The following is a 20,909-nucleotide window of genomic DNA, read 5'->3' as shown; positions in this document are numbered from 1 at the left end:
AACCTCCTAGATAAGTTCATATAAAGTACATCTAGTCCGCAAACAGAAGTACTGGTGGGAGCTATTCATCTTTGATTTTACATTGTGTTTCAATTGTTCACAACATTTCAGCAGGTTTTAACATAATAATACACTCCTTACATCCAACTTCAGAATCTAGGTCAGTGGTACAAAAATTAACATAAATATCATCCCCAACTATATCAAATCTGGAATCCATATTTGATATCCTGGAAGCACCTATGTTTCATGACAGAAGCCAAAGTGTTCTCCAAGTCTCACTCTCAGCAACCACTTCAGTATTGAATGTTTCCATCTCTAAGAAAACTGAAGCCTGATTGGTCAGCAGGCCCCCATAGAAACAAATGGAGCTTTGTCCTCAACAAGGATAAAAATTTGATATATTCCAAGAAACAAACAACCTCTTTTATCAAGATAAGGAATTATTTGAAGTCAATCAGGTGCAGATATATTATTCACTAAAGAATTATATAAACTCCCTCCACAAATGCCAACAGGTAAGTAATCACCAGCAGGCTTTTCTGGTCACCCAATGACTATGCAAGTCATGGGAGGGCTGGCATTTTTTAGCCTGGGGGGCAAGGTTCAACTCAACAGCCTATTTGAAACATTTTAAAGTAAATAAACTGCAGGTTGCCTATTGACCCAGCATAAGGGGGCTGGTCCAGGGGGCAGATGCCCCCCTGCCCTCAACCCAACCAGCCCCCCATGCAATCTCCCGCTTGGACTACTGCAACCTTCTCCTTATCGGCCTCCCCCTCTCTCATCTTGCTCCCCTTAGATCTGTACTTAACGCCGCTGCTAGGCTTATTTTCCTCTCTCGCCGTTCCACCTCTGTCTCCCCACTCTACCAAGCCCTTCACTGGCTCCCCTTCCCCTACAGAATCCTTTTCAAGCTCCTCACTCTGACTTACAAGGCCCTCACCAACTCCACTGCTCCCTACATCTCTAACCTTATCTCTATTCACACTCCCTCTCGCCCACTGCGATCATCCAACGATCATCGCCTCTCTTCCCCTCTGATTACCTGTTCTCACGCACGTATCCAAGACTTCTCCCGCGCCGCTCCCCTTCATTGGAACAAGCTCCCCCGCTCCATCAGAACATTTCTCCTAATCTGTCCTCTTTCAAACGAACATTAAAAACCCACCTTTTCCTTAAAGCCTTCCAGTCTCATGCCTAAACTCCCACCGGTCGGCTACCTCTCTTTCTCATACCTTCTTCCCTTCTCCCCCTTCCTCGACTCCATCTCCGTTTCTCCAGTCTCTCCGTCTCATCCATGTGTCTGTCTGTCTTCCCCTCCCTTTAGATTGTTCGATCCTTTGAGCAGGGTTCTCCTACCTCCTGTTTCCATCACTTTTAACTGCGCTCTCCAGCTACTCAGCTCACCTCCTCTCGGTCCCTCTGCCCTCTGTCTCCTCTCGCTTCTCTCCGCTCCCCTCAGTGACTCTCAACCTGTCATCCGTGCCCACCCTCTTGGGCCATAGTTACCTGCCTATACTCACTTTTCCCCTCCCTCCCTCTCTTTCATGCTGTGCCTGAGCTCCCAGAGTTATAGTGCTTACTGTTACTTGTACTGTGCTGTTTCACCTTGTACTGTGCCATTGTTTGTCCTTGTACGGCGCTATGAATACTTTGTGGCGCCCTATAAATAAAAATTAATAATAATAATAATAATAATAATGCAAGTACAGACACCTTATATTATTTCAGAAGTAAAAACACATTTCCAGGAAGATAATATGGACATAAGTATAGCAGATTAGGTAAAAATAACCAGATGGGCAGATTAATTAATATACACCTTTATGGTAAAATGATTTTTCCTTGTCATATTTAGTTAGCATTGATCTATACTTGATACAGTTTATATGTGGATTGTTTGGGAAAAATGAACACAGAGATAAAGCATTTGCTAATATGTTTGAAAAAATAGGTCCTATAAAAATGTTAGCAAAAGCATCCCGGACATTGCCCGTAGCGTATCAGTTGGTGGTCAGGGGATATTTGGCGTCATATGACTAATTTAGATTGTGGCACTTAACGAATCATAAAAATATGTTGTTTTTTTTTAATAAACCTTAAATCACCATAAAATGATTAGGTATTATATAATTCCTTTTTTTTTCTACTGGGTTTTTAAAAACCACATATTTAACTAGTAGAAATGGAAGAAGAGGGGCAAATAGAAAAGCATGAGGATGGAATGAGTACAATTTCTGTTTTCGGCATTTTCACTCACAATGCCCTGTGCGGCATCAACTCCAAACAATCCGGTAGCTTCACAGATTAAATTTATGTTGTGCTGTGATATAAAAGTGATTTAGACACATCATAAACTCTGATAACTCAATTAAACATAATAAAACATATTACGGAAGCTTGCAAATGATTTCAGTGATCTTAACTTATCCCTCTCTCCTTTCATAACCTCCCTGTTTTTCCTGTTCTCCTTCCTTCTTGCATCAATGTTTAATGTATCCATGAGTCATTACCTGTTTATTACTTATATATTGCCCTAAATCTCATCCTCCCTTATTCACCTATGTCTTGTATGCTTACAGCCTCTCATTTCCTCCCCTTCTTGTATTTTCCTAGTTCAAGACTCCCATTCTCCCCACCACTCCCTTTCTTCCTCTTTCCAATTGGTCACCCAGTTTCCTGACAAATCCCCCCTGTGATACATCTGGTTCCTTTTAACCTAGGTACTTTCTCTTCATTTGTTTCATCCACTTTAATTATTCTCCTAATTGGACAATAATGTCTTCACTTGCTACCCCATTGTTAGTCATATCCTACCATCTCTGTTTTACCTAAACTCAAATCTATTTTTATTTCTCCTATGAATTGCAGGTCTAACTGTATTACTGTATGCTTAAATCTAGTGCCTATTTGTCTGTAGATAAATATATTGTTATTGGACTTGTGTAATGCAGGTCCACCTTATGCATGAGCTCACCCAATGGGATTCACTTGGATGAATAAAGGATTTCATTTACACAGTACAGGTACATTTTATTATCTTGGGTGTTTCAGCAGATCAATTATTTACCCATGTGTTTGTTGACGTAGCAAGGAATGGCATGATGTTTTATGATTACTTTCAGTAGTAATAAAAACAATAAATGTTTATAATGACAATATACATAGTTCGGTATTGACGTGTCAAACAAAGCATCCTCTGTAATATTACTATATAGCTGATACCTGAACGCAGCTTGATTGGTCCATCTCAACCCAAATCTACCCAATATACTGTATGTTTTGAGCATTTCATTCAATGGTCCACGTGTGGTAGCTATGCTCTGCCATTATCGCATTCTCATCTAAAATACATAGATTGAGTCATATAGTAACAAAAAGTTGTGACAAATTCCCTTTGTTGAAGCTCCTTTTGAATCTTGAACAGATCTAAACCTGTCAAAAAGTATATGTGCTGTGTTTGTTCATCTGCTACTGTAGCTTGCAGGGACCAGTTATGATGACATTGAACGATATGGTGGTCTGTCTGTGGTGGTTATGGGACAGTTATGCTGCTGTAGGTCTATGGAAAGTGGGCAATAGTGTGCACATGGGACTGTACTGTAAACGGGCTATGGACAAACAATGGCTCTATTTCAATTTGCCCCTCTTAAGTATATGTAATAGATTAGATTCTACTATGGCTTGGAGAAATTTTTCTGCCATGTTGCATGATTCCATAAAACAATTCCAACTGGATTGGGAGAACTGGTCTAAGGGGTAAATTTATCAAACAGCGAGTTTCCGTCGTGTTTGAAAAGTGGAGATGTTGCCTATAGCAACCAATCAGATTCTCGTTATCATTTATTTAGTACATTCCACAAAATTATAGCTAGAATGTGATTGGTTGCAATAGACAACACCTCAACTTTTCAAACCCGCCCGAAACGGGCCACTTGATAAATTTACCCCAAACAGTAAGGGAGATCAATATTTCTCAGGTGAAATAGTCTTCACATACCAAAATGTGGTGTCGTCACCTATATGGTAAAATGTTTTTTCCCTGTTGTGATTAGGTAACATTGAACTATACTTGATAATGTTTATATGCGGATTGTTTATGAGACATGAACACACAGAGTAAAACATTTGCTTATATGTAGCTTACATATAAATGTTAGCAAAAGCATCCCAGACATTGCCCGTAGCGTATCAGTTGGTGGTCAGGGGATATTTGGCGTCATATGGCTAATTTAGATTGTGGCACTTAACGAACCATAAAAATATGTTTTTTTTTAATAAACCTTAAATCACCATAAAATGATTAGGTATTATATAATTTCTTTTTTTTTCTACTGGGTTTTTAACAACCACATATTTAACTAGTAGAAATGGAAGAAGAGGGGTGAATAGAAAAGCATGTGGATGGAATGAGTACAATTTCTGTTTTCGGCATTTTCACTCACAATGCCCTGTGCGGCATCAACTCCAAACAATCCGGTAGCTTCACAGATTAAATTTATGTTGTGCTGTGATATAAAAGTGATTTAGACTCATCATAAACTCTGATAACTCAATTAAACATAATAAAACATATTACGGAAGCTTGCAAATGATTTCAGTGATCTTAACTTATCCCTCTCTCCTTTCATAACCTCCCTGTTTTTCCTATTCTCCTTCCTTCTTGCATCAATGTTTAATGTATCCATGAGTCATTACCTGTTTATTACTTATATATTGCCCTAAATCTCATCCTCCCTTATTCACCTATGTCTTGTATGCTTACAGCCTCTCATTTCCTCCCCTTCTTGTATTTTCTTAGTTCAAGATCTCCCACTCTCCCCACCACTCCCCTTCTTCCTCTTCCCAGCTGGTCACCCAGTTCTTCTGACAAATCTCCCCTGTGATACATCTGGTTCCTTTTAACCTAGGTACTTTCTCTTCATTTGTTTCATCCACTTTAATTCTTCTCCTAATTGGACAATAATGCCTTCACTTTACAGGAAATTTCAACCATGTATGTTTTATTTGGTATATATTTAAATCACTTGCTACCCCATTGTTAGTCATATCCTACCAACTGTGTTTTACCTAATCTCAAATCCATTTTTATTTCTCCTATGAATTGCAGGTCTAACTGTATTACTGTATGCTTAAATCTAGTGCCTATTTGTCTGTAGATAAATGTATTGTTATTTGACTTGTGTAATGCAGGTCGACCTTATACATGAGCTACGCCCAATGGGATTCACTTGGATGAATAAAGGATTTCATTTATACAGAACATGTACATTTTAATATCTTGGACGTTTCAGCAGATCAATTATTTACCCATATGTTTGTTGATGCAGCAAGGAACAGCATGATGTTTTATGATTACTTTCAGTGGTAATAAAAACAATAAATGTTTATAATGACAATATACATAGGATTTAATGACGTATCAATACAAGAGTCCTCTGTGTTATTACTATATAGCTAGATTATTGCACTTTCCCAACCATAAAAAAGTTAATATTTTAATAAACGTTTATACACCATAAAATGATTCAATTTTAAGCCATTTTTCTTTACTATTTTCTATTGGGTTTTTAACAACCACATAATTAACTATCTGAAATGGAACAGAAGGGGTAAATAGAAGGTCATGAGCATGACTTAATTAATGTTGTGATGTAGTATATTAGTGATTTAGACATATCATAAACTCTGATGACTTAAAGAAACATAGTAATATATATTATAGACACTTTCAATGATCCTAGCTCATTCCACCCTCCTTTCATAACTTCCCATTATTTCCTGTCCTCCCTCCTTCTTGCATCAAAGTGTAACGTGACTGTGAGGCATTACCTCTTTATTACTTGTTTATTACTGTAAATCTTACCCTCCCTTGTTTATATTTTCCATGTATTCTTACAGCCTCTTATTCCTCCCCTCCTAGTATATGTCTTTCCAACTGGTTGCCCAGCTCTCCTGACAAATCTCCCCCATGATACACCTGGGACCTTTTAATCTATCTCTTATATCTATACATCTCTTCATTCTTAGCATACATTGAAATATTGTCCACATTGGACAATAATGCTGTTACTTTAACTGAATTTTAAAACTTGTGTGTTGTGTTTGGTACATATGCTAATGATTCGCTACCCCGCTACCCCATTGTATGTTTATCCTACTGATTGTGTTAGTCCTATGTTTTAACAATACAGTGCCTATAGAAATCCATTATACCCTTTGAGAATCAATAGATTTTGTCACACTACACTATGAAAATTCAAATATATGAAATTAAACTTTTTCTCGCTGCTCCGAGGACAGTGGCAGGTGGGGAGTTTGACTGGGGTGGTACACCTGTCAAACTGTAACGCAGGTGTCCTAAGGCAAGCTCAGGGAGGACAGAAACCTCCTGTGGAGCAGAAGGGGAAAAAGCTTAAATGAATAATGGCCCTTATTCATTCAGGGACATTAGTCCCATCATGTGCCATATTTTCAATAAAATTGCTCTTTGCCCTGCTCAGAAACAGACTAGGTGCCAGTGAACTCAATTCTTCTTCGAATTCAAATGACACTTCCGACAGACTATGATTTAAAGGGCGGAACAGAATGGGGAAGGGACGTGTGCACATAGGCAGCGTACAGTGAGTGTGTGCCAAGGTCGAGCTCATGCACATTCATCTGATTCAAACTTTTGGTGTCTCTCAGGCACGTGATTTTTAGTTGTATCATTTGAACCAGTCGCAGGACAGATGTAAGTACTGATTGATAGAGATGACAGTCGTGTATGCGTGACAGAACATGTCTTCTCAATTAAGAACAACTGTAAAAATGCATTTTATATACACTAGGCATTAATATCATCCTGATAAATGTATTTCCTAGTAAAAAAAAAAGTGAGTAAAAAAAAGTTTTTTGCCCCAATTTTTTTTTTTAAATGATTATATTATTAACAGGTATTAATGTATTTAATATTTTCTTTTTTCTCAATGTGTTCTGATTGTACTTGATTATGGAAATGTCCATTGTATGTTTCCTGCAGTGTGTTGTATAGGCTGTCAAATATATTTTATTTTGGTTGATGACAATTTATTAATATAAAAATATTTACATTGTTTTATCTTATTTTAGTATATCATTAATATTTGATGTGGTATTATTATGTCAAATGGATCCTTGCGTGTGAGCTGATGAGAGGAATATGAACAGGAATGAAGGAGTTAATTAAAAAAACAGATGTTTCTAATCAGAGATGGTGAACAAAGAGTTGCAAGAATTTCTCCAAAGTCTCCATTGCATCCAGGAGAGCCAAAAGGATCAAGATATGCCTATATACCTTCTCAGCCAATTGTAATATAACATTTGTAAATTGTAGTACATCCTACTTTTGCTGGTACTAAAAGTAATTGCTGGAATGTGAACGGACAGAGTTTTCAGAGACTGAAAATGAGAGCGATATTATCACAGCGCAAGCTTTTCTTTTGTAAATAAACAATGATATAATTTTATTCTTAAAGTTTCTTTTGCTGAAGAAATTAAATGATTACTTTAACAAGGCAGAGCGTACTTATACCCATATTCCAATCAAAATGTTTCTTCAGATCCTCTTGCACTTGATTATGGGCGTACATGTGTGTAATTTCCGTCTAATTATAAAAAGAAAAACATAAATTGTGTTCACTTTCAATCCCTGGATGAAGCAGGACTCATAACCCTCAAGAAAAAAGTGAAAATAACATCTTCAAAAATTATTTTATGATTAATACAATTTATTTATTAAAATAGCTGGTTTGTATAAGTGATCATAACATTAGAGTAACCATTAAATGATGCTCAGGTACAACCAATGACCTGTTATCAAAATACAAAAAAGAAAAAAAATGTGCTAAATTCTTTATCACTACATTAAAAAGAATATAATTATTCCCTACTAATACGGATAGCGAAATATTTAAAACTTATAAGTGATGATTAAAGTGCAAATGTGAGTTAAAATAGCAAAAATTGCTATGCCTCGCTATTATATATAAAATGAATATTCCTCGAAATTGTATCACATGGTATTTTCTACTTATATATATATATTTTTTTATTTTTTTTACTTATATATATTTTTTAAATAAATCTCTCCACTGCAAACTGACTTCTTTGATGTAATAAAAGTAGATTTTTGTCCAGCTTTGTTGCTAGTATGGTTTTCTTAATAATGACTGATCTTCTTGTTGTGAGAATCAAGACAGGTTATCAGTGTTCCTTGTTAGAATGGCTTCCTTCTTGGTAGTTCTATATCACTACTTATTAATATACCCTAATTAGGATGCCTCATATAGTTGAGAATTTTTTATGGTAACTTTTTTGACAACCAATGAACTTCCAGATCACAGGTTCAGGCAGATCAGGCTAATTGACCACCAGCTGACATCAATTTGAGTGGTTTTGATTTTTTTTCAGAAAAAAACAGATGATTCTTGAGGATTCCACTCCTAGTAGTGTATGGTAAGGTGAAGAATTATCCATGGTTGGAGAGGTGCTTTCAAAAGCACTATGGGATAAAGTTGCGGAAAGGTACAAATTTGGAGAAAGGTGTCGAAGTCGTATAATTGGATGAACGAAAGCATATTGGCTAATATTGTTTTACTGTGCGATTGCGATCAGTATGCCACGTAACACGTGGCACGGAGCGATCACACGGTAAAATACGCACGCATACACTTGCACTCTCACATTTAGTTATTTATATATTTCAGATTTATAATGGTTCCATTCCACAGTGATTTATGAGCAGATGGTATTTAGTTTATAGATATACATATTTATATAAGGTTATATGTACACTTTAGTGTTACTTAAGGTTCAGGTTACAGGAAAACATGTCATGTTTAGTATCATTTTAATCCCCTATTCATCAGCAGTTGTCCGGTTCATTCACCAAAGGGATTGCACATTGCATACTCTAGTTAGCGATGCTAAGGAATAAATGTTTAAAATGTTACTGACTGTGTATTGTGAATAGACTAGCTTAAACTGGTTTCTGGGTGGGAGTATCATCTGGAATGTTGACCCTCACCCTTGGAAGGGGTTGTTTGAACTGGCCTATGACCTGTTTACACTGGACCCTCCTGAAGTCTGGACCTATAGAAGCAAGTCACGTCATCTGTATTGTTTTCTCTGTAACAATGAGTGTATATATACAAGCTCCCTGGGACCAGCTAGGCCAGTCATTCTCTGACCACAGTATTCTGGAGTAAAGTATTGTTCTAGATGGATCCAGCAGAGTGCGCAGCGATCCCAGCGGTATGTATGTATTGTTGGTATAGGATGTACTGTATTATAATTAAGTATTGAACTGCTAAATTTTGCATCTGCTAAAAAAATTGTTTGTACTTTGGAAACACAAGAAATCGCTTAGATGATGCTTATTGGAAAACGATAAAATTACTTTAATAATGGTCCAAAAAGTTTTCAAAGGCCTTTCTCTCCCTCAGAGCACCATTCAAAGCATTATTAAGAAGTGGAAAGCTTATGGCAAAACAAGCACCTTGCCTAGATTGGGCCGCACCTCCAAACTGGATGACAGAGCCAGGGTGGTATTGATCAGGGGAGCTACCAAGGGGCCAATGGCAACTTTGAAGGACTTACAGGAATTTATGCCTGAGATTGGTCACTCTGTGCATATGACCACTATCTCACAAGCTTTACACAAAGCTGCCCTGTTTGGCAGATTGGCAAGAAAGAAGCCTCTTCTGATAAAGTGTCACACTCAGTCTTGTTAGCGCTGTGCAAATATACACTTAGAAGATTCTGATGCCAAGTGACAAAAGGTCAGATGTAACCAAAATAGAACTTTTTGGACTGATCTCCAACTGCATTTTTTGGCGCAAACCAAACACAGCACACCATCCAAAACACACCATAATTATTGTGACGCATGATGGTTACACGATTATGCTGTAGGGGTGTTTCTCTTCAGTAGGGACTAGGCGATTGGCCAGTATTGACAGGAAGATGGATGTTGACAAGTACACTCAAATTCTTAAGGAAAACCTGTGGCCCTCTCTTAGACAGATGAAGATGGACAGGTGGTTTATCTTCTAGCATTATTACTATTATTATTATTATTATTTATTTATTTATAAGGTGCCACAGATTCTGTAGCACAGGATATAGAAGCAAGTAACAAATGGATGAGGTAATACATGTCAGTAGCTCAGATGAGTGTGAGTAGTGCTATGAGGACTCACACAGAGTGCAACAAAAGACATGACAGGACGTACGAGGGACAGGAGACAGATGTGGGACAATAGATAGAGAGGACCCTCCCCACAAGTGCTTACATTCTAAAGAGAGGGGTGGTGAGAGACAGTAGGACCAGCTGAGAGAAAAATTTAGATGGCAGACGGGTAAGAGGTGGTGATCGATAGAATGGTTAGGACGTGGTAGGCTAGGCGAGCTTGAAAAGGTGAGTTTTGAGTGAGCGGTTGAAGGACTGAAAGTTGGGGGAGAGTTGGGTGAGAAGGGGTAGCGAGTTCCAAACACTAGAACACTAGGGGCAGCACGGCAGAAGTCTTGGAGGTGAGCATGGGAGGTAATGAGAGGTAAATTGAGGAGGAGGTCAGAGGTGGAGCGGAGTGGACGGGTCAGAGATGTAAGAAGGAGAAGTGTTGGTAACGGTTTTATAAGTAAGGATAAGGAGCTTGAACTGAATTCTGGAATGTACAGGGAGTCAATGAAGGGATTTACGCAGAGGAGAAGCAGAAGAAGTGCGGTGGGAGAGGAAGATGAGCCTAGCCGCAGCATTCTGTATGGATTGAAGGTCAGAAGTGTGAGAGTGAGGGAGACCAGTGAGAAGGAGGCTGCAATAATGGAGATGAGAAATGATGAGTGAATGGACCAATATTTTGGTTGCTCCTGAGAGAGGAAGCGATGGATTTTCGCAATGTTATGGAGGCAGAAGTGGCAGCATGATAACAGCCCTAAACATACCGCCAAGTAAACAATGCAGAAACTTAAGGATAGGAAGGCAAATTTTCTTGACTTGTCAAGTCAGAGCACTGACCTAAATCCAATAGAAATTTGCAGAAGACCTTGAAGAGAGCAGTCCGCTGCTCACAATAAAATTTTGCTAAACTTGAATTAATTCTGCAATTAACAATGGGCAAATATTTCCCATTCTAGGTGCACAAAGCTGGGAGAGACATATCCAAACAGACTGATGGCTGTAAGTACAACAAAAGGTGGCTCTACAAAGTTTTTAATCACTTTTCCAACTCTGTTATTGTATTTTTTCATTATTTGTTGATTTTCAGAAATGTTTCCTTTTTTCATTAGTTGAATGTTGTGGGGCAAAATTTGTAAATAAATCTGGAAAATGTTTTACTTCATTTATTTCAATTTCCATTGTTTAATGTGTCAAAAGGTAATGATTTTGGTAGTCTGACGATTTTCTATAGACACTGTTTAATTCTCCTGTGATACATGGGGTTGGGTTCAGTACAGCGACTACCACAACGCCGACAACATTTTAGCCGACTTCAAAAGTGCGAAGCTGTCAATCACGAAACACTGCTAAGCCCAAAGGTTTGAAATCACCACCAGCTACAATCAAGAGGAATGAAGATGCCGGCAGCAGAAAGTCACGGGACTTTCCAATGGTAGTCGTGTTAATTATTACCACTGGATAAATATATTATTACTTGACTTGTGTAACACAACTTGTAAATGAGCTCACTCAATGGAATTTACCTGCTCTATTAAATAATTGCACTGATGGATAAACATATATTTTATTTGTTATGACAGAGCATGTACAGTTTACTAACTTGGACATTTCAGCAGATCAGTTATTTGCACATGTTGGTGTTGACATAGTAACGAACAGCATGTTTGAGCATTTGATTAATAAAAATGCTCTGCCATTACCGCATTTTGATCTAAAATATGTAGATTGAGTTACATAGTAACAAAAAGTTGTGACAAAATTCCTTTTATCAAAGAATTTGAAGCTTCCATAAATAAATCTATCAATCCTGTTAAGAGATAAGAGTTAAGTTTAAGGACCAGGCTTTTTAATCTCCTACTTTAGTTTGCATGAAGCAATTTATGGTGGCATGAGTTATATGGTGGGCACAGGACCGTATGCAGTAGTTATGTGTGTGTAAAGTGGGCAATGGCAAAGATATTCTGGAATAAGATATATAGGGCATACTGTAATTGGGCAATGGCCAAACAGTGGCTTTAATGGAACTTGCCCCTCTTAATGTTATGTAATAGATTAGATTTGTCACTGAAATAGGTTTCTGGCATCTGTCTCAGGACCCTTAGGACTACCTGTAGCAGAGGTATAGTGGAAACTAGGAGGCCGGATAAAGATAAAGAAGGTGTACTCTATTTGTGACTACCAGATGACAGGAGGAGGAATACTAGACTGGACTCTGTAGTGGAATAACCAACTGGAATCTGGACCTGGTGTACTAGAACCTGGAAGCAGGAACAGAGAGATGGAACCCATGGCCAGAGACTCAGTAACCCCAGTCCAGAAACTCAGAAGATTGTACCAAGATTGGAACTGGAAGGCTCATAACTCATGTAGAGAAATGCCAGGGATGGCTACTTTCTGGACAGAATAAACATGGAACTGGCCCTGGGCAATGCAGGACTCAGGACCTGCGTTTAGAAATTAGGGACTTGGGATGAGCAACCATAAAGGGATCAAAACCCACAACCTGTTCAAGCCTGGAACTGGAAACCCGTACCAGAGACACAGAGATGACTCCAGAAGCTGGAAGATTCAGAGCAGTTACCTTCTACCCTGAATGGTCAGAGATGAGACAGAGGAATAGTGAGGAGAAAGCTGGATCCTCATGAGGGGTAAATAGCTGAACTTTGAACAGGAACAGATGGTAACACTGAAATAATAGAAGGAAGCTGAATTTACACAAATAGTTAATGGCTGGAGTCTGTATAGCAGCAGATAAATGACAACAGTGGTAAGATTGAACCAGGAACTAGGAAAGTGTTGCACTGGCAATTTGTTGAGAGTAGGTGGTGACCTTTATAGTCAGTAGAGGGAGCAAATTGGTGGACAAAGTCAGGGGCTCAAAATAGGCAGAATGTAGCAGAATCTATCACCCAAGATGGCAGCCTCCAGTGCAGCAGACAGAAGTCACGCTTTGTCCTATGATTTTTAAAGCTACATTCTGACAGTAATGTGGTGCACAATGATATGATACTGCCGGGTGGAGTAAACAGGGCTAAGACCCCGATTCATGACAAGATTCTATTATGGCTTGAAGAAATTAGCTTCATTTTGTATGATTCTGTAAATCAAGGCCAACTGGTCTGGGACAACTAGGCTAACAGTTAAGTAAACCAATATTTCTCATGTGAATTAGTCTTTAGATACTAAAATGTGGTAGCTTCACCTGTATAATAAAATGCTTTTTTTTTTTTTTTTGCAATTAGGTCCCATTGACCTGTGCTTGATAATTTAAAAAAAACAGGCTAAATCATTTGCGGATATTTTTGAAAATCTAAAATAAAAATATATACCGTATAAATGCTAGGAAAAGCAACGCAGAAGTTGTCCGTAATGTACCAGTTGGAGGTCACTGATTATGTGGTGTCATATATACATGTAATGGTGTTGCATTTTTCCAGCCATACAACATGTGGTGTTCTGCAGCTTCAATAGAGGCAGACAGTAGAGAATGGAAAAGAATGTTTTCTACTGAAGTAGTTCAGCTGGAAAAATACTGCATGCAGTCTTCATAGGTGAAGCCCTCTGAACTATCTCTCATTCCACAGGTAAATCATTGTAGGAGCTTCATCTGGATGGAGAAGTAAACACAGCAGCCTAGATAGTGAATGTACAGGTGAAAGGGGTAGTGTGATACCAGAAGTTATATTTGTCTAATGCTAGTGATGAATCGGTGATCTAAGGGGTTAGGATATGGTCATTGGACAGCCATGGCAGGGAAAAGCTTTCATTGGTTATGGACAGACATGCTCTGTAGTGTGTTAGATAGTACTAAAATGAGTATGATGTGATTTAATGGGTCAAAGAAAAGAACGGGATAGGTTCTTCCAAATGTATATAGCAGCCAGGTGAGAGCCTGAAATTGAATGGGGGGAGATCCCTAAACTCCCAACCAGAGACTGGATGTATGTATGTATGTATGTATGTATGTATGTATGTATGTATGTATGATCGCTGCATCCCACACTCTTTTACATTGTTACATTTCTTTATGTGTATTCATTGTGTGCCCTGTGTGCACTATTGTATTTTGCACAATTTGCATTATCTGTGCACGATAATTTGTTCCGGCCGGAACACATTGTTTACCAAGGTCTAATCTATACTAAACTATTTTAATTCATATCAATAAGCGCCCAGAACCTGTATATATATACATACATACATCCAGTCTCTGATGTGATTTAATGGACCATATTAGGGTTAGGGTCCTCTGCCTGCCTCAGTGTAACCCCAAAATCCAACCCTAGTCTTTCAGCCCATAGACAGTAACCATTGCCCTTCTATTATTTATATAGGCTCCTGCACAGCTGTCCATAGACTAACAACCCCCACTCTTCTACCTCATGGTCTCTACTGTATACAGGACATATGTGGGCTCTATGGCCCTGGTAATACATTTACCCAGCTCCAGACTTATCTTATCTGCATTCACGGGGGGGATGGTTACCAGTAGAGTACTCCAAGGCTCTGTACTTGGATGAGTGTTTATTAATATCTTTATTGGAGACATTGCAAATGGTATTGTAGGGAAAGTATACATTTTTTCAGATGGCACAAAGTTATGCAACAGAGGTCTACAAGGAGAGGTAAAACCAATGATTGATGATCTATGTAGACCAGTGGAATGGTCAAGAGAGTGGTAATTACGGTTGAATGCCAAAACATTCAAAATCATGCACCTGGGTCTCAAAACCCCAAAGGTTTTAATATAGTATTAAAGGCACTATAATGAAAACTACTGAGGAAAAAAGGGACAACTATTTCAGGTGACATAAAGGCAGGTAAGCAATGCAACAAAGCAATGAGAAAGGCAAGTCAGATGCTTGTTGCATAGGGAGAGGAATCAGTAGTAGAAACAAATAAGTAATAAGGCAACTGTATAGATAAAGGGGGAACATGATGGAAAATTTTGAATATATCAAGGGTTTTAACAAGGTACAGGAGGGAAACATTGTTCAAAGGAAGAGAAGTATTAGAACATGAGGACATGCACTGACACTGGGGGGAAGTAGGTTCAGAGGAAATTTAAGGAAAATTGTTTCACAGAAAGGGTAGTGGATAAGTGGAATGGCCTCCCATCAGAGGTGATAAAGGTTAATAGAGTAGAGCAATTTAAACATGCTTGGGATAGACATAAGGATATCCTTACAGAGAATAAAGAATCGAATAGGGTGTGAGTATTCCATCGATTAATATACAATGGGCAGACTAGATGGGTCAATCGGTTCTTTTCTGTCATCAAATTCTATGTTTCTGATATTATTATTATTATTATTATTATTATTATTATTCTTTATTTATAAAGTGCCAACATATTACACATCACAGCACATTGAGAGATTCTGGATTCAAATAAATAACAAACAATAACACTAAACTGAACATAAATATGGTTCTTCCTGAATTGAGTTTACAATCTGAGAGCTGTAGAGAACAATTGATACATAAGGAAGTGGACTAACAATTATAGCTTTTAGTGGGGGAGGTCTGTGAAGCTGCTGTTAAACAGTAGAAGTTGAAGATATGAAAGGTGAATCAGTAACTATAGAAATGGAAAAACAGTCAGTTGCTTTCAACCATGACTGTCCATCACTATTTTTCTCAACTGAACATTCTTGCTGTTCTGGTGCTGGAAAATACTTTTGGTCTTGTACTGCATGGGAGCTCCTGTGCTCATCCACCAGCCGAAGTAGCTGTGTATGTGCTTGACATCTTTCTTTTGGCATGCTCTCTTCTAGACACAGATCCAAGACAACACAGATGGTAGTCAAGACAATTGTTCTCCATGTTTGCAGAAATAGTGGCAGTAGTGGATGTCACCAGGAGGCAGTGGGGATTACCAACAGAGGAACAGAAACTGGGAAACTGGTAATCATATTCATAAACAATCATTTGGCTGTCTTGCCCTGGCCCTACCACATCTGTAATAGCTAATGAACTATTGTTAGCGTAATTATGGTTATTTCTCCTACGCTGCCAACTCTTCTCACTGGATCATGGTCTTTTACCATGCTGCCTCCAGTATCAAGCACTCAGACAGTCTACCTGCAATAGTTAGGGCTCACTACTTGCTATATCTACATTACCTACTCTGTCCACGGCAGCAGCAAAATATTCCCTGAAATAAACTAAAGAAGACTATTCACTGCAGGGAATGTAAGGACAGCACATTTGGTAATGAGTTCAACAATACTGTAGCAGTTAATGTGCAACTGTATTCTTGTTGTGTGATGGCATTTACTTAATGTGGCTCAGTAAATGATAGAGCCAGAACTACTGAGAAGAGTTTGGGATGGACAATGATAATTATATATGGTTGGGACATCAACTGCAATAGATGTAGTGGGTCAGGAAAAGCAGACCAAGCAACAGTTATAATATGAGCACTTGCAGCCAGTCAGAATGGACTTAATAATCCAAGAATTTGATGTTTAAGTTACCTGGGAAACCAGAGTGGAGCATAGATCATTCAAAAAGAGGATTGGAGGAGTATGTGAACTGAAGTACGTGGACTTGTACAGTGGAAACTGGGAGCACAGGAACTAGCAGAGAGGGAACTAAGAGAGTGGAGACTGGGAGAGTGGGAACTGCAAGAACCAAATTGGGGACTGTGACATTGGTCTATTTGATAGCAGCCAATTAACCTGCCAGTATGTTTTTGGAGTGTGGGAGGAAACTGGAGCACCCAGAGGAAACTGACGCAAACATGGGGAGAACATACAAACTTCTCACAGATAAGACCAAGGTCAGAAATTGAACTCATGACCCCAGTGCTGTGAGGCAGAAGTGCTAACCACTTAGCCAAATGTGCAGGCTTTTCAATATATTGCGGTGTATCGCACTAAGATCTTTTCCCGGCTTTACCAACTGAACTATATATCATTGTTTCAGAGGCTATTGAAAGATCTTGGAGGAAACACTTGTACATATCATGATTTGGGATACTTAATGCCCTCAAAATGAATGTTCTCCAGTGCTTCCTATATCTCTTTTAGACACTCCATGTATAAGTTCCCTTTTCTACTATGAAGGGCTTCCAAGCAGCCTGCAACAGCTTTATGTGGGGTGGTAAAAAAGCCTCACATTTGCAGGTCTATTCTTGCTAAGGCACCTGTTGCAAAAGGTCTCGTTGTGTGGCAATTTGTTAATTACTACTATACAGTTCACCTGAACCAGGTTATGTCCTGGCATATTAACTCGGGTCTCAGGAACTGGGTAGATGTTGAAAATTCATTGGTCCTGGATATGTAAGTGAACTATTTCCCATGAATTCCCAGGTTCTGCAGGCCCACCTCAGGCTATATTTGTCCAATAATCACTTTCACCCTCTCTATATGGGATGTGGTGATTACAGAATATAATATAGCCCCTTATCCTTCCCCCCTGACACTGATATTTTAACATCCTCTTTTTCCCAGGCCAATTGGACAGTGTAGCCACAATATGGAAATCTCATAATTTTGACAGGTTTATCCATATCATTGGTGATGTTGACGTTCACCGACACTCAGGAAAACGCCATCTTCCTCTGTCACTACACTTTCAATATTTTCAGATTTGCGGGTTTATTCAATCTCAGACTCACGCTAAAAAACTCTCCTTTTGAGAAGAACTGTATATATTCAGTTGACAATGGGGATATGATTTCTTTGATCTACCATTCTTTCTTTAATATACTAATACTTGAATCGGAAGATCCTGAAATGGAGCCCCATGAAGAGACCTGGGAGAGAGATTTGTGAATTCCCTTGGGCATGGAGGGATGGTTTGAAATCAGAGAATGAGTGGCTACGTCATCCATTAACATATGTGTTAAAGAGAACTCATATAAGATTTATACATGCTGGTATATGGTCCCTGAAAAACTGGGATGCATTTATCCCCTTACCTTTACAGACTGTTGGAGAGCATGTGGTGGTACAGTATGGTGGTATGGTTTTTCCACATCTGGTGGGATTACCAAATCATCCAGCTATTTTGGCCTTTCACCATCGACTTAATTGAGCAAATCAAGGAGCAATGAATATTTAGGGATCCACTGGTGCTGTTGCTTCATGGTCTTCTCCCATCTCTGAACAAGTATTGGGAGAGATTGGTACAGCATGTGTCAGGCTTCCAAGCTATTGATTGCCGGACACTGGTGTGAGGACACCGGGGTTATTACCAAAGCTCTCTAGATACCCGGTCCTCTAGGTTCACAGGTCACACAGGTAAGGAGACAGGAAAGAAATAATAATCCCTTTTATTAAACAAAGTGCACACACTTAGTAAAATACAACAGTGCTCCCCAAGGAGAAACTTGTTCCCCCCGCCAAATATATCAAGTGTCAGAAAATCACCAGTGCAAGTAAAACTCCCCAACAAAATCCCCAGCAGGTTACCTCCAAGCACAGAGTCCTAGCAGGCCCAAACTCCTGGTAATAAAATCCACAGCTGACAATCCAAGTGGGCCAGGGTTTCTGATCCTTAAGGTGGGTCTGTGTATCTTGCTGATCCCAGCCGCTCGGCCAACTCTCCACCAGCTTGGTGGGACCCTGGGTATCAGTCTCCCTACGGATGTAGGCTCACCAATTCCCCAGAATCTGCGAGTGTCTCCCGATGGAGTGGTAACAGAATCAGTCCTAGAGGTACACTGTCCGATCTCTGTCAAGAAGCTCCTGCCTCAAGCATTCCTTTAAGGCCCTGCGAGAATACGGTTACTCTCTAACAGGTCCTTGCTGTCTCCAGATTCTCCAACAACAACCCCCATCCCCCAGACAGCTCCTTTTTGGTCCCTTCTCACCACCCCCCCCCACTCACTGTCCTCTTGTGATTGGTGGTGTGAAGAGTTTGGGTGGTAACCGGGGTGGAAATAGTGCATGACATCAGTGGTCACCCCTTGCTGTGATGGTGCCATTCAGACTGTGTTGCAGACTTGCTAGAACAATAGTTAGCAAACAGGGAGAGACCCCCTACTGATTTTAGATAAGGTCCTGACCCTCCTTTTTTTAACCCGTTCCACTACTTTTTGATGTCACAGGGTCCACAGCTGATTCACACTTCCTGTGAGCTGCCTCTCCCCTCCCTCTCTGGACACCACAGTAATAACAGATCTGGCCACCGGGCGGCATTTAATAACAGAGTGGGCCATGGTTGTTCAATTGGCCCACTGAGGACAGACCGGGTTGGCACGATATTCTCAATATAAGGCCCGGGTCTGTCACATACCTCCCCCTTATTAAATCAAGGGGACAGTTGGAGTCTGGTGGTCGGGCTCCAGATGTTCTCCTTGGCACGGTGGGTTCCTTAATGAAGGGTTCTCCTCCTCTCTTCTGGAGAGTCCGTCCGCATTTGAGTGGTCTTTTCCCTTTTTGTGCGAGATAGTAAAGTTATAACCTTGTAATGCTAAACTCCACCGTAATAACCTCCCATTTTCCCCAGCAGATCTTTGTAACCAGTAAAGGGGGTTGTGGTCTGTAATTACTGTGAACTCTTGCCCATAAATGTAGGGTTGTAATTTCTTTAGGGCCCACACTATGGCCAGGCATTCTTTTTCAATGGTGGCATAGGCTACCTCTCTATCCACCAGCTTTCGGGATAAATAAACTACTGGGTGCTCATGCCCATCCTCCCCCACTTGGCTGAGCACAGCACCGAGTCCACACCCTGAAGCATCTGTCTGTACCAGAAATCGTTTCTTGAAGTCTGGGGCTGCTAACACTGGGGACTGGGTCAATGCTGCCTTCAGAGCGTCAAAGGCTCCCTCGCACTCTGGGGTCCATTCTATACGTCTAGAGTATTTTTTCTTTGTCAAGTCAGTCAGGGGCCTGGCAACAGTGCTATACTGCGGCACAAATTTTCTGTAGTACCCTGCGATCCCGAGGAACGCTCGTACTTGCTTTTGGTTGGTGGGTCGGGGCCACTGAACAATGGCTTCTACTTTTGCCGGTTCAGGTCGTATGATTCCCCCACCAACACGGTGCCCCAAGTATTGCACTTCTGCCATGCCCATGAAGCATTTGTCTGGGCGAATGGTCAACCCTGCCTGCCTGATTCTCCTCAGGACCTCTGACACCTGCACTAAGTGATCCTCCCACGTCTGGCTGAAGATGGCAATGTCATCTAAGTAAGCCTGGGCAAATTCCTGACACCCCCCCAACAGGTCATCAACCATCCGTTGGAATGTGGCTGGAGCATTTTTCATCCCAAACGGCATTGTCGTACATTCAAACAATCCCAGTGGGGTTATAAAGGCTGACCGCTCCTGAGCCTCGGGGGTGAGGGGAATTTGCCAATAGCCCTTACTCAGATCCAAAGTTGACACAAACTTGGCTGCCCCTAGCCTGTCTAGTAGCTCATCTATTCGGGCCATGGGATAAGCATCAGTGGTGGTGACCTCATTTAGTTTACGGTAGTCCACGCAGAAGCGGGTGGTCCCATCCTTCTTCGGGACCAATACCACCCCTGCAGCCCATGGACTATTTGACTTCTTAATTACTCCTAAGGCCAGCATTTCCTCTATCTCCTTCCGTACTTGGGCCAGTACAGCGGGGGTCATGCGGTATGCTACCTGCCTTATGGGCTTCTCCTCCCCCGTGTCTACATGGTGGGTGGCTAGGTGGGTACGACCGGGCTTACAGGTAAATTGGGCCTGCTCCTTCTCCAGTACCTCCCTCATTTCCTGCCTCTG

Source organism: Mixophyes fleayi, chromosome 4 (assembly GCF_038048845.1).
Source record: "Mixophyes fleayi isolate aMixFle1 chromosome 4, aMixFle1.hap1, whole genome shotgun sequence".
NCBI lineage: Eukaryota > Metazoa > Chordata > Amphibia > Anura > Limnodynastidae > Mixophyes > Mixophyes fleayi.
The sequence above is the reverse complement of the archived record's forward strand: the minus strand, read 5'-3'. Positions refer to the sequence as shown.